Here is a 15452-nt window from a genome sequence, read left to right as displayed (position 1 = left end):
GTAATCTTTTTGCGCCTGCAATATTCCAAGATATCATGTGTATATCCTTATTTTTATCTTGTTTATGTTTACCTTTGAACGGTCAGACCTTCCATTTTGCATTTAACATACCAGGAAGCCATTTCCAGTTATCTATTAAGTTTTGCGATTCCCCATAACCCAGTTTTGTTTCTACACATACTAATGGGGATTCACTTCTACCCTTTGCGTTGAAAAGAATTGAGTACACAGGCTTTTGTTGATTTGTATGTATATCGTCAGTTTTCCTGATATGTTGAACTCCTCCCAACCTCTTCAGTGGTGGCAGGTAGCGTGGGGAAATTTGATGAGATATTTGAATACCCCAAGATTGAAAAATATCTGTATTCCCCATAATTGCTTCAGCTATTTCAATTGATTTCCAGGTTGTCAAAGTTTGATCAGTTGATGTATCATTAGGGCCTTCGAGAAACTGAACTAGTTCAAGGTCGGCTGTTTTAATTCCTTTAAGGTCCTCAAATTCAGCCAATAACTTCAGAATATTACTCCTATTCAGTATATCGTGGGCCCCCTGTGTCTTATACTCTGGAGACCAAATTATTTTGTGCAACTCTATTCCGGATTTGGGATTGACTATCCATTTTGAAGTACCAGATTCCGTCTTTGCTTGAACCACTTCTGGATTCTTTACACAAAATGTTAAGGATTTTTGCGTCGAGTTGCTTAACTCCGTGTTCAGTCCTTGATGCTCACAGTTAAGTGAAACCTTTCTGGTTTGAATAGTATGATCTATTATTAATTGTTTAGAGGAAGCTTGAAATGCCTTTGGACCTTCATCACTACATGCTGACATTTGTGCATGGCTAATTAAACTAGTTTGGGCAGTATTTTTTTCTGCCAGTTGTTCGTCTTCCTGTGATTTGGGTGGTGTTGATTTCAAAATGGTGCTACTTGATTGCAAGTGCCCCTCCTTATTATCATTATCCGAGTCTTGGACAATAGCTTCATTTGACTTGGTCTTATGCTTTACTATTGACTGCATGCACCGGTCACCAATTTTATTGCACTTTTTATAAGAATTTGGAGTAGACAAATGTCAGATCCGAGAAAATTCATCTTATCTTTGGCAGCACAGGAACAGAGATGCCTTGTCCCAAAATCCACCTTAACAACAATCCAGAGCTCGGATTAAACAAGTCTCTAAATTATTATCTTGGGGGAAGGGGGATATTGGATAAAATAATAAACAGAAAAGAGATGAGAAGAGACTGTCTTGGGTGATCCAAATCGTCCAGCCCGTCCTGCAGACTGTTCTATGGTACCTGGAGGGAAAAGAAGATATTATTTCTAACTTCCTACTCTACTCTCTTCTCACTAATATGAGTATATGTATCTAATATGTTCCTAACTACACTTACCCACTACTTCCAAGAACTAGCCTCTCTCCTATTGCTCGCATTAGGTCTTTCGTTTTTTCTCTTGCTTGTAGTCTTCGTCCTAACGAGTCTTTCTCTCTTCTAGTCTTTAATTCTGCACAATTTAAATCATCACATTTAACCCTCTCTTCTCACTAGAAACCTCAGACTTGTAATTCCCTATTATGCCCCTTACTCACTTATTAGTTATCTGATGAATCGTCGTCTTTGTGTCCTTTATTTATGAATTCCTTGTGTAATGCTCTCTGTGTTGTTTTGGTAGAACTTAATCTTCTATACTTTTATTTCTCTCACCCTCTCTCTAGGCATTTCAAAGAACAAGAACAATTCTTCAATTAATTCTTCTATAACTCGTTGTCTCAAAATGCGGTAAGTACTTTAGATTATTTTCCTTATTGCTTGCTGTGAATATATATATGAAATTGTCTTTTGACTTAGCTCTCATGGAATGCTGTTTTCTCTCTCCTCAGGAGTTCAAGACGACTACGCAGCTTGGAGTCTTTGGAAGAACCCAACCTCGTCGAGTTCTGTGTACGGACTGTAGGGTACTGTAATCTCTAGCGAATGTAGCTACTATGGATATAATTAACCTCTATTCTCACAAGGTTTAAACTCTATAATAATCTCCGGATTTCTGTGACGCTTCCTCTCAGGGCAGAATCCTCGGTGAAGTGCGCAGTTCCAATCTAGAGCGCGAGTCACCTGAACTCTAGCGATGACTTAACCTGAACACTAGACTGCTAACCCGAGCGCGAACCCAGAGGACATCTTAGAATGCCGAATTCGCGTTAACTCGGACCATGTAATTTTGACCGGCCCAATTCCTTTACAACTTGACCTTTTATGTAGAATGGTGGCTACTTGAGCTCCGTGGGTTCTGACCACAAATGATTTGTGCTAACCTTCTCAGTTTGCTGCATTTTTGCAACGGGTGGAGATTCGATCCCAGTCCCTGATTGCCGATGGCTTTTAGGTGCATTTTTAGTCAATGATTTTCCTCCATTAGACAAGTCATTGCTTACTAATGTGTCTGCATGACTTTCACTAGTGTCAGCATTTTTAAATGGACTTTGTTTCAGGTTGGAAAAGATGGGATCAACTCCATTACCCTGGTTTGAAACTACCTCGCTTTTCTTGTTTCTGGCTTTCCTCTCTTTTTTCCTTTGTCTCTTTGTTAGCATTTGCTTTGAGGTCTCGTTATTCCTAGAGTCTTTCTCGTCAGTTATGCTATTGACGTCACTCACATTAGACTTGACAAAGGCCGGATTGACCTCGATGGTGATTAACACAGATGGGGTATTTTCGTCATCCTGTAAGTTTCTTTCGGATTTAGGACTAATCAGACCATCCAACTTCTGATCCGCATTAATCAATCTTTGATTTAAGGTTAGAATCTGTTCAAGGATGATGGGAAGAGAGCTCAATTTGTCCAAGACGGGGCCACAAGTGCAGGAGGATTGTGACTGATAGGTATGTGCTTGTGCCTTATTTATTAGACTTTTAAGGTTGTCCAACTTGGTATTTATCCCTGCAATGTTGGATGCAATAATGTTCATTAAATCGATTTGAATGTCCAACTTGTCTGATTGCATTATCAAAGTTGTTGTTGACCTTTGCAAAGCTTTAAAAAGAGGGGCAACCAGATTCACAAACGCCATATCCATTTGAGCTTTAGACATGAGTTCCTCTTTTGATGAATCCTTGTGGATTGTGTTACCTGTTGGCAAAAAAAATGCCCTGGGACCCATTGGCCTCTGTGGGTTTTCAATAAGGCACTCACTGGCCAGGTACTTGACCTCTTTCTGACTCTCCATTACTCCTTCCCCCTCTATCTCCCCGATTCCTAGGACAAACTCAGCCGACTCGTCCTTCCATTCACTTTTGTCTATTGGTCGGCTTGTATTAGGACTGATGGGCGCCAACTCATCAGAGGCCGATTCCGTTGGGCCCGCGCCTTTGTCATCCCGATTTACTGTAGAATCAGTTAAAACTGTTAACACTGTACTTGGATTGGTAGTTGTTAGCATTTTTGGGGACTGCAGTTTTAATGATATCATTGGTTTGTCCTCAGGGGTAATGTGTACTAAAGCTGCTGTTATAACTTCACATTTTTTTCCCCCAAAGGCCTGTTACCCTTTCTATGTTTCCTATAGTCTCCAACTGTTCCGTATATTTGCTGGGATCACAAGTATCACTTGGCTGAATACTATGACCCCCAGGGGCTGTTATTGTTGTTGGTATTAAAGAAGCTTCATTTGGCATGGCTGCCACGTGGTCCACCGGGGATGTCATAGTAATGGGAGCAATTGGCGTTGATAAGCCCAAGACTCCCTCCGATGAGGAGAACAAGACAGCCCCTGGGTCTTTCAAAAACTGAAATCGAGAAAGTGACATGTTTTTATTTTGGATTGACTTTTCAAAGAGAGAGGCAATTGGTGAAATGAGTGGGCTCTGTATTGGAGTATTTGCCTTATTAGCATTCAGCTTTTCCAATCTTTTCGGTTTGAGGGCACCTCGTGTGGCTGATATCTTGTCCCCTGGTGCCTTCCTCACTTTACCAGACCTCATAGTGAGACTTGATGGTATGACTTGATGGTTCACAATCTTGACTTTTGACTTTACCTTGATCGCAGACAATATGCAAGATTAAACGAGGCCCTTGCTGAGCCCCCCTTTCCAACCTTCAGGATGTTTCACGAGGAGGGGCTCACCAGCTCTTGTATCACTTCCCCGATAGGCTCAGAGATCTGAACTTCCCCAGGTCCTCTTTCACTTATTTCTGAGCTTATTTCAAAGGCTCTAGGCTCTGGACTCTGGGCTCCTAATCGTCCCACACCAGCTGCTCCCAGCTCTCGGAAAAGACCTGGTACCTCACAGATCCTCATGGTCTGGTAGTTATATACCCCTGGGTCGCCGTGCTCCTCCCAGCACTCAATACAGCAGGTTGTTTGTTGTTAGTTGATGATTACAAGGCGCAAATGCGCGCGAGTGCAGGTGTACAATTCACGACTGATACTGTTTTTTTAATGAAATTCCCCTTTTTATTCTCTATTTTAACTATTTTAAATGTTTTGTATTTTATATATGTGCTTTTATGGCTTGCCATAAACCGAATAAAGTCTTTTGAACTGAACTAATGGAATCACTTAAAGCTTCTTGGTGACACAGATTTATTCTTTTTGAGTGATATTGCAAGAGTTATCAGATGAGCAGTGAAGAGTGTGCTTTTAAAGGACAGAAAACAAATGCACTACGTGCCATCTGGTTATTAATTAAATGTATATGTTAGAAGCTATTTTGTATCTTAAACCTTTTTGTGCATTTCGTAGCAGCCTATCCTCTACCGTGGGTAATGCAAGTTTAAAATAATGACTTATATGTTCACAGTGCTTTCTGTCGTAGGCTGGGCCCTCGTAGCACTAAGCATACACAAGTCACTATTCTCCATTGCACCAACCAGGATCCAATTCTGTGGGGCTCCAGTTACACACACAGACCTCTGCAGTGCATTAACGGATAGACGTTTCATAATGTATGGTTGTGCATTTCCCAATAAATAAATTAACTTGAATTTAGTTTTCACTTAATCTGTGTGTTATTTTGTCTGTAGTTACCTAAAGGTGAAAGACCAAAAATAGTTAAGGAATATTTTTAGCTATGCCTTTGACCCTACCCCCACGCTCACGCTCACTCACCCCACTCCTTTTGTGGGCAGCATCATAATTCCCTTACTTTTTTTAATGCACTACGACCACTTGAACGGAGCTTGTTATCTTCGGGTCAGCTGACACAAGTGATTATGCTGCTGTTAATTGTTATTCCAGGCTACTTATTTTTGGTGGTTAAAATCCATTGATTTTGACGAGATAACAGATGGTGTAGTCTTCAGTTTTCCTAGTAGGATAAAGCATTATATCCCTATGTCCTAATGTCCTTGTTCTAGTCAATTTCGTGTGAGGTGATCTCACATCGTGCAAAGGACCAAAACCAGAAAGCAGGAGTGGCCATGACATAATCTCACCCCACAAGGGTGGTATAAATTATGGCTGAGCCCTTTGTAGTGAATACTCACACACAATAATAAGTAACTCCTTTATAGCGACAGGTGGCAGTGCAGGCATTACACCAACTGACTAAGCTGCGTGGGGCTCCCCCAACTGAACATCCCAACTGTCATCTGGCATACATACTTTCTGTGACAGACACACAGGTTGCATCCAAAAAACAGACCACATTCTATTTATGGGAAAAACTGTAGCAAGTTTATCATTATTTTCTTTATGCAGTTTACAGGTAGGGTTAACTTACAGGTGATCAACCTCCTGAACCAATATCAAGCCACCGGGAATTGCAGTGATATCTTAATAGCCATCTGGTGCACTGTATTTTGCATTGGAGTTGGAGCCCAATACAATTTTAGACTTGCTGCCTCAGTGCCATCACAGAGCGTAGTAAGGCCAACCCCTAACTGACATGATACTAACTCTCCCTTGCTGGATAACGGGTCTTCGTCAGATTCTTCTCACAGCCCCCTATGGCTTGAGGATATCATAGTTAGCGGACCCATTTCCATTTTATGAAGTATTATTCACTTTTTGCATGAGGATCACCCGAAAGACCTGCCATGGCTCAGGATGGCCTACTGCGATTCTGAGCCCCCCACCTCTGTAGCTGTAGAGCTCATTCAACTCAATCAAATGATGCCAAATACTCCTTTCAAACATTTCATTGCCCAAGTCTGACAGTGCACCCCATTCTGTGCAAAGTAGCCGGGTGCCCTGGTGCAAAGCGGGCCATGTCATACAATGCTGAATCCAGAGTTCCTCATGAACTTCTGCATTGTTGCATTCACCCTTCTCCTTGAAGTTTCCACTGCTGAGTGAGACCGGGCCCCCGCCATTCGCCCTTGGGGATTACCTCTGCCCAAATTACGTTGCAGGGCACTAGCTCAGCTGCCAATCTAACCATTTTAGCCTTCATGTTATGGCGCAGCTGGCCTCTCCCAAGTGTGGTAAGTTTATTTCCTATATGAACAACGTCTCGGCAGATAAGATGGGGGCTTGTGGTGTGCATTCTAGTGCTGGGGTAACTACTTTTGTTCCCTCCCATGCCTATTTGGTTGTACCTGAGCCGCTGTCTGCTGTGGTGCCTGGTGTATTGCTTGGAGTGATGTCCATCCTACCGGCGTTGGACGGCAATGGTGTTTTGCCTTGCTCCCACACTGTGCTCAGGCCTTGCCCCCATGTGTCACTTTCTCTCTCTGCCAAAGGGCTAGACTCCACCAGGTTTTTTACCTTGGCCATGAGCCCTTGCATCATGTCCATCATCTTGCCCAACTGCCACTGTATTGTGGATTTATTTGGTTCACTGGGTTTCTTCACCTGGGCACTTGCTTCAGGTGGCGAGCTGTCTCGCAATGGGTTGCCTCACTGTGCTGCGCTCTGATGATGGGACTGCTGAGGGAGCTGAATCTAGAGATGCCTTCCTTGCTTTCCTCTGCTTGGGGACATTGCTTGATCCTACCACCTTTTTCCTTTTCAGAGTGGTAGGTGCATCCCGACTCAAGGATACCATCCCTGATGCTCCGTGCTGTGGCATAGAAGAGTCATGAGATGTAGTTGTGTGTTGTGGGGCCACAGACATTGCAGCCCCTTAATCAGTTAAAGCCGTAAGGCCCAGTTGGCACCCCCTGCCTGCCTGCACCAATGCAGTGGATTCGGCCCAGAAAGCAGCATAAGGTGCTTCACTGGTTTTGACCCCTGGGTACGGGGTGTCTTCCATTGAGAATAGGGTAGGAGAGCTTTGATCTTAGATTCTTGCCTCAGCTGTGTGTCGCGATGGGTAGGGTATCCTTTTGCTTCACTGCCACTTGTCTGAAATAAACAGTGCAATTGTCATAATTATTTCATATGCCTCTTTTCTAACTGCACCCCTTCTGCATTGGTTGTCCCCAAAGCTGCCCCGTTATCTGTCTGATGGCCGTGTGCCTTGTTGTGGCCCCTACCCTTGCTTGTTACAAAATTTGCCCTCTTCCCATTATCTGGTACTTACTCCTTGGATGGTGCAAGCTTGCCTGCAATACCTCTCAAGGGGCTGCCATTGCCCTCCAAAACTGTTAGCGTTTGTCTGGAATGAGAAAGCAAATCATAAAGCTGCCTTGCTGAAAGAAGGCCCTGGGTTTGTCCAGGGTGCCTGAGCCCCACCCTTGTGTGCCCAGTCGGGACCTTTCTCTAAGGAGTTGAAGTTACTTCACTGAATGACGACACAGCTTTTTGATCTGCACTGGCACAATCTTGCTCTTACCTACGGTGCCTTGTCTCTCTGGCTGCTCCCCTAGTTTCTGTGTTATATCTGTGCGCTAGTTGATTCTGAAACTAAGAGACAATTTGTTAATGCCATGCACACACACTTGCTGCTGTGCCACCTTGCCCCTCTGTCATGCCTTGTATACACCGGTTGTGAGGTGGGGGGTAAGGATTTCCATGAAGCTGGCCTGCAACAACGCCGTCCGCCCTCACCTTCCCGGTGCTATTGAGATTATTACCTGGCCAACTTACCCCCGGCCTGGTTGGCATTGTATTGGCTTAGGCATTATTGTATATGAACCAGTCCCCACCCACACCTCATTCCAACCACCGTGATAGTAAAAAACATTTGTGGATGCGCCATAGGATTTCCCTTTGACCCCATTCGCACCATCTAGGTTGAACTATATGGAAACAGCTGTGAAATATGGGTTCCTAGTACAATATTATTACATAGAAACAAAGAAACAGAAAGAAATCACTCAGTGTGCACTTGGTACCAATGTTACAAAGTAGATAACATGCAATGCAATTCCCTTTCTACAGCGAACGCCACAATTACAGGAAACAAATCATACATTTTATCATTCAACCCATTGGGGTCAATGTTTTGAGTTTCTTTATCACCAAATCTCCCTCTGGGATAATAGTTTGAAATTGTCTACACTGGTCTGTAAAATCTCCAAAATGAGTAACCTGAGTTGAGCTATGCTATGTTTGTGTTCTAACCAGTGTGCAGCTAGATTAGATTTAGTATTCTGATTGCGGATCATGCTCTTGTGCTCCGTTATTCTAATCTTAATCTTGCATTCTACCTTGAGGGCATTTTTGCAGTAAATCAAAAATGTAGAATTGCAATCACCTGAATATCTTAGTGTGATTGGTTTCCCTGTCTGTGGGTGGGTGATGGTATTCAATAAAATGAAATTGTTGTAATGAATGCAATTATAACATTTCCGCATGCCTGTTTCAGCAAAGCTTTGTGTGGAATTGAATTGTGTTAACATTTCTTTAATGATTTGACTTTGTGCATGTGCAAATAAAGGCTGTTCAGCGAACAAATTGTTGAAGTCAGGCTAGTGCTGTAGTAGTTCCCATCGTTTCCTTATGATTCTTTTTATGGCTGCTTATTTAGTGGAATATTTAGACACGAGAACCATGCGGTTCTGCAGTGTTTTGTTTTTGGTTGTAAGCAAAACACGCAGCCTGCAATGGCAGTGTGTGGGTGTAAAGATACAGGGGCTCTAAGAGTAGCACAATAAGTGCTACAGCCCTATGAGGTCTTCCCTGGTCACAGTGCCCTTGATACCTATAGTATCTTTTACAAGGGACTTGCATGTGGCCAGTGTGGCCAGAGAGTTGCCAATTGGGTTGTGCAACAGTACAGTTTAGGGAAAGAACATAGGCCCAGGGTACCTGGTTGGCAGGAACCCAGGGTACACTCAGTCAAAGTACATCAACATTAGGCCAGGCAAAAAGTAGGGGGTAACCATGCAATAAGGGGCACTTTCCTACACCCCAGTCATGGGAAGGTCAAGATGAAGATATTGCAGCCGGTGAGGTACTTTCTTTGATTATAGCAGTGGTTCCCAAACTTTTTTGACCCGTGGCTCCCTTGACCTAATTGGCGGTTGGTCGTGGCTCCCCACCATTTTTTTACCCACGCACCGGGGTGCCGCGGCGCACCCTTTGGGAACCACTGGTCTACATGAAGAATCAAGCTTAGAGGTGATGAAGGATTCAGAGAGTAGCCATCACTATCACAAAGACCTTATAAAGTACATCTCAATGCATACATTGCATTGTCAGAGGACAACCTATCTCCTGAGGCGGAAGCCGGGAGAGCGCTCGTAATTACTTTTAAAATTGATTGTGATACTGTGCTTTTATTCACTTACTCTCTTCTCCCTGGGCACATATTCTTCTGATTATCACGCACTGGGCATCCCCGCGCAGCGGATCTTATCACTGCCACGGGTTACAATCTTCTTGCCGCCATTACCCCAGAGGCCACAGGCCACGCCCACTGCTGTCAGGCCACGCCCCCCCGCCGAAGGTATTTAAAATGCGCTGACTACAAGCGCGAGTCAGAGGACAACCTATCTCCTGAGGCGGAAGCCGGGAGAACGCTCGTAATTACTTTTAAAATTGATTGTGATACTGTGCTTTTATTCACTTACTCTCTTCTCCCTGGGCACTTATTCTTCTGATTATCACGCACTGGGCATCCCCGCGCAGCGGATCTTATCGCTGCCGCGGGTTACAATCTTCTTGCCGCCATTACCCCAGAGGCCACATGCCACGCCCACTGCCATCAAGCCACGCCCCCCCTGCCTCCCTTCCCTATAAACAATGTGCATTTCCCGGACGCGCAGCGGACGAGCGCAGCGGGCGCGCCATCAGCGCGCCGTAGGCGCGCCTAAGGCAAGCCCGTCTGCGCCCGTCTGCGCCCGTCCGCGCCCGTCCGCGCCCGTCCGCGCCAGGACGGGTCTAGGGACTAGGCAGTATGGCGAAAATCTTAGCTACTCTTCTATGGAACTTCGTTCCTTACAACACTCTCGCCTCCCTAGCCTGGACCCTGCCACTCGATCCTGCCTCACGGCCAATAACATCTGCCTCCCCCAGCCAGGCCAGGCCTTTCCTGACAAAACATCCCTCACTATCAGAAAAACCTTGATATCTAAGGACCTTACGTTTCGCTGCCTATATTTGAACACACGGTCTATGGTAAAACACCAACTGGATATTTTTCTACTTCTTAACTCAGACAAACCGGACATGCTACTCATTACCGAAACTTGGCTTACCCAAGACTCCCTACCGGATGTCCTAGCCGCTCTCCCGGCAGATTATTATATACTATCAGTGAATAGAGAATCATGAAAGCAAGGGGGTGGCGTTGCCGCCATCATCCACAAAGATCATAAGTTTACTACTTTACCTTCCCTTGACCCACCGGATACAGAAAACCTCTTAATTAAAACTGATACAGACATGGGAACCATGGTGTTGGCATTGATCTATCACCCCCCCAAGGTCATGCCCACCTTCCCAGTCTCCTTGAGCGAGCAAATGGCTGGCTTAGTTGTCAATTATGACAAAGTAATGCTGATTGGGGATTTGAACTACTGGTTTAACGACCCAGCGGCAGGGCCCCAGGCCATCGATCTCTCTGAGCTCCTCCTCCATCTGGACTTTTCTCAATCAGTCCTGACCCCCACCCACGAAAAAGGACACATCCTGGACCAAATCTGGTCCCATAATGTTCCTCTGTCTATCCCGACGGCAACCCCCTGCATTTGGTCTGATCACTATTTAATCCAATTTCCCTGCACTCTACACGCCCACTCGAAGGCCTCTATCCCAGCGGGAGGGGTAGTAAGGAAATGGAGATCACTAAACAATCAAGATTTCATGTCTTCCCTGTCAAAATCAACCCCAGTACCTTCCCACGACATCAATCTTATGGAAAAAAATATCTCTGACCGGCTCTCGGAAGCCTGTAAAGAGCATGTACCGCTCTCTAAATTCTCCCTTGCCCGTCGCATGGATGCTCATAGGTGGTTCATGGCAGATTTGAAGAAACAAAAATTAGAACTGCGTCAATATGAGAGGAAATGGAGACATGGGTACTCAGAGGAGGACAGAGCGTCATACACGGCTGCCTGCAGGAACTACAAGAACTTCATTTTAACTACTAAGGCAGCATTTTTCTCTGAGAAAATCTTGAATGCGAACAACAAATCAATAGAAATTTTTAGGGTTGTGAACGATCTCTGCAACGATGTTAGAACTCCCCCCCCCCAAGCCCCTACGCAAGAGCTCTGCAATCAGCTCAACAATTTCTTCATGGATAAGATAGCCACCATAAAAGAAAGCATCCCAGAAAGGCTTAGTGCGGCAGCTATTGAGGACAGCTGTAGAAACCCATCTGAACTCGAGGTTTTCATCCTGATTGATCAGCCTCGGTTAGTGGAACTGATGAATCGAGTGAAGTCCGGTACACCTAATGACTGCTGCCCCCCCCTACGTCCTAAGGGATGTTTTCTCAGCACTCCCGCAAGGCATTCTCCCCCTCTTGAATGAGTCACTTCCACAGGGAATGGTCCCCATCTCGTTTAAAAATGCAACATTGGTCCCGTTAATTAAAAAACCGGGCGCCGAACCGGCTAATCTTTCTAATTACCGGCCCATATCCCTTCTCCCTTTTGGAGCAAAGATCCTAGAAGCCCACGTGGCTAGCTGCATTTCCAATTTCATCGAAACATCGGATTATCTGGAGCCCAACCAAGCCGGCTTCTGTCAGGCGCACTCAACCGAAGCCGTGATCCTCGCAGTCATGGACACTATGAGGGCCAACGCCGACAGGGGTATACATCAGGCCTTGGTGCTTCTGGACCTGTCGGCAGCGTTCGACACGGTGGATCATACCATCTTATTACACCGTGTCGAACAGGCTGGTCTGCGAGGCTCGGCTCTCGGCTGGGTTAAATCATTCCTGAGCAACCGGACCCAGGCAGTCAAACTTGGGAATTTTACCGCGCCCAAATTATCTACCACCTGTGGTGTCCCACAAGGCTCGTCATTGTCCCCCCTCCTGTTCAATCTATATCTCAAACCCCTTTTACATTCCTTAAAGAACAGGAGGGTAACAATCTACAATTATGCTGACGACCTGCAGCTAATTTTTCCACTGGACTCAACTGACTCTGCCATGGAATTCCAGGCGACCATGCTGCACATTCAATGGTGGATGGAGCTGAACCACCTAAAACTCAATCCAGGGAAGACCGAGCTGGTACTCCCGGGCAAAAGCTCGGTCAGCTGGGGTCCCCATTACTGGCCGTTGACAATGGGATCTCCTCCCTCCCCCTCTCTCTCGGTGAAAAGCCTCGGGATCACCATAAACTCTGACCTCTCCCTAAAAGGCCAAGTGGGAGCTGTGATTTCTGCCAGCTTCCATCAACTCCGCAAAATAAGAAAAATTGCTCATCTACTCACTCATTCTGCGCTCATTCAAGTGGTACTCGCCCTGGTCCTGTCCCGACTGGACTTCTCTAATTCTATTTATCTAGGCCTCCCCCTGTTCTTGTCTAAACGCTTGCAAATTGTGCAAAACCAAGCGGCCAGATTGATCTTCAAGAACCGCGGTGGTAGCTCGGCGAAACCATTGCTGGCCACTCTCCACTGGTTACCCATAGCCCAATGGGTAATATTTAAAGTAGGATGCCTGGCCTTTAAGGCTCTTCACGGGAAAAGTCCCATGTTTATCAACAACCTAATCGTCAAGCATGAGCCTTCTCGCAATCTTCGTTCTGCCCATCTGTCACTTCTTACCCTACCCTCCTTTAAACGGAAGCGTCAAGGTGGATGTCGCTTTGCTTTTCTTGCCCCAAAGCTGTGGAACTCTTTCTCCCTGTCGCTCAGAAAATGTACCAACCTCATGGAGTTTCGGGGTGCCTTGAAGACCTGGCTATTCAAGCAAGCTTCGGGATAGGTTAACTGCTACCAATCTTTCCTCACCGCCAGCGCCATGAAACCCTTGGGTGCCCGTGCGCTTAAAAAGGTCGGAATAACATAACATAACATAACATACAACACCATCATAGAGTAGTATAAAGCACTCCCACTAAAAGTAACCAGGCTAGGGAAAGGCTCAAAGAGCTATGTGGCGTTACAAGAAGTTTACGTGGGGTGGACTCTGATCATGGGCATGTTTCCGGGGGGGCACATTTTTTACTTCATCACCATCCCCCTTGCATCCTTCTCCCCTCTGCCTTGCACCCTTCTCCCCTCTGCCTTGCACCCTTCTACTCCCTCTGCCTTTCACCCTTCTACTCCCTCTGCCTTGCACCCTTCTCCCCTCTGCCTTGCACCCTTCTCCCTTCTGCCTTGCACCCCTCTCCCCTCTGCCTTGCACCTTTCTCACCTCTGCCTTGCACCCTTCTCCTCTCTGTCTTGCACCCTTCTCCCCCTCTGCCTTGCACCCTTCACCCCTCGCCCTCTGCCTTGCACCCTTCTCCCCCTCCGCCTTGCACCCTTCTCCCCTTCTACCTTGCACCCTTCTCCGCTCCACCTTGCACCCTTCTCCCCCTCTGCCTTGCACCCTTCTCCCCCTCGCCTTGCACCCTTCTCCCCCTCCGCCTTGCACATTTCTCCACCTTGAACCCATATCCCCCTTTGCCTTGCACTCTTCTCCGCCTTGCACTCTTCTCCTCTCCCCTTGCCCCCTTCTCCCCTCTGACTTGCACCCTTCTTGCCCTCCCCTTGCACCCTTCTCCCCTCCCCCTTGTACCTTACTCCACCTCCACCTTGCACCCTTTTCTACCTTGCACCATTCTCCCCTCTGCCTTGCACCATTCTCCCATCTGCTTTGCAAACTTCTCCCCTCTGCCTTGCACCCTTCTCCCCTCTGCCTTGCACCATTCTCCCCACTGCCTTGCACCCTTCTCCTCTCTGCCTTGCACCATTCTCCCCTCTGCATTGCACCCTTCTGCCTTGCTCCCTTCTCCTCACTGCCTTGCACCCTTCTCCCCTCTGCCTTGCACCCTTCTCCCCTCCGCCTTGCACGGACGTACATATGTTTTCATGCCACTTTGCCACTTTTGCCACATGCGTTAAACTTAAATGCGACGCGATAGCTTTCTTCTGAAAAATGAGGTGCAATCTATCAGTGTAGGAACACGCCGAGTACAAGACAGGGGCAATGCCTTTTTGTTTTTACCATTGGGATTGTTTCATTGATAATGATGCGGCGACAGTTAAAACATTTGTCTGGAGCAGGCTGCCCGGTGCCAGGCTCAGCTCTAAGAAGCTGGAGTGATAGTGAAGGGCAGAGGTGGAGCCCCCGCATCACGGACGGGTCTCAGTCAGTCCACTTTCCTTCATCCACGGCGAAACTTTGTGGTCAAATCTAGTGCCCTTTTTTAGGAACTACAGAGAGGTAAAGTATTTTCTTCGGTTGAAGCCTTCCTGATAATGTCTGAATTGTTTTGTAGTAGAATTATAGAGAGAAAAAAAAGAAATGCAAATGACTGGTCACTGTATGGCGCAAAAAGTCATACCTCTTTGTGGATTGTGGTCTTCCTAATGCATGAAAATTTAAGTCACAAACATGCTGGGTAGTTCAATATGTTAATTTGCTGTACCACACCAATACATGTGTTCTAAAGTTAATTACAAGTGTCACTAAAACAAATCTTTTGTGGTCGATGTGTACAGAGATGCTGAGAGCTTTAGTTTATTTTTCTTTTACGAGTTTATGGTATTTTAAGGCAAATCTACATACGTACAGTAGGTACTGAACAGAGGTTCAAGGCGCTGATTGCTGTTCATAGTAGTCAAGTACAATGAACCGTGACATCTCAGTTAAACATATGCACGTCAGACTCAAAGCAATGGTGACTCTCTCTTCAACTTGATATTCCAAGAGGGGCAGTGCTGTCTCCTGTGGTGTGTAGGCATCTAAATGTATGGCAGCACACTTTAGAAGAACCGAGGGCTCACATTAGTGCTGTGTATTGTGTTCCCTGAATGAAGTAGCGGTCTGTGCCCCCAAATGAGGCAACGTGCATTTAAATCAAAAGGCACTGTTTTCTTCAGTAAAGGCTTTTGGTGCGCAGAATGCTTCGAAGCGGTACAGTTGCTCCCTGTGGAACACTCACAACCCTTCCCAGGCAGGACCCCTGAACCCAGTACAGAAGCTTAAAAATAGTGAAGGTTAAAGATGCAA

Source organism: Lissotriton helveticus, chromosome 8, assembly GCF_964261635.1.
Source record: "Lissotriton helveticus chromosome 8, aLisHel1.1, whole genome shotgun sequence".
In the NCBI taxonomy this organism is placed as follows: domain Eukaryota; kingdom Metazoa; phylum Chordata; class Amphibia; order Caudata; family Salamandridae; genus Lissotriton; species Lissotriton helveticus.
Note: the sequence above shows the minus strand (reverse complement) of the source record.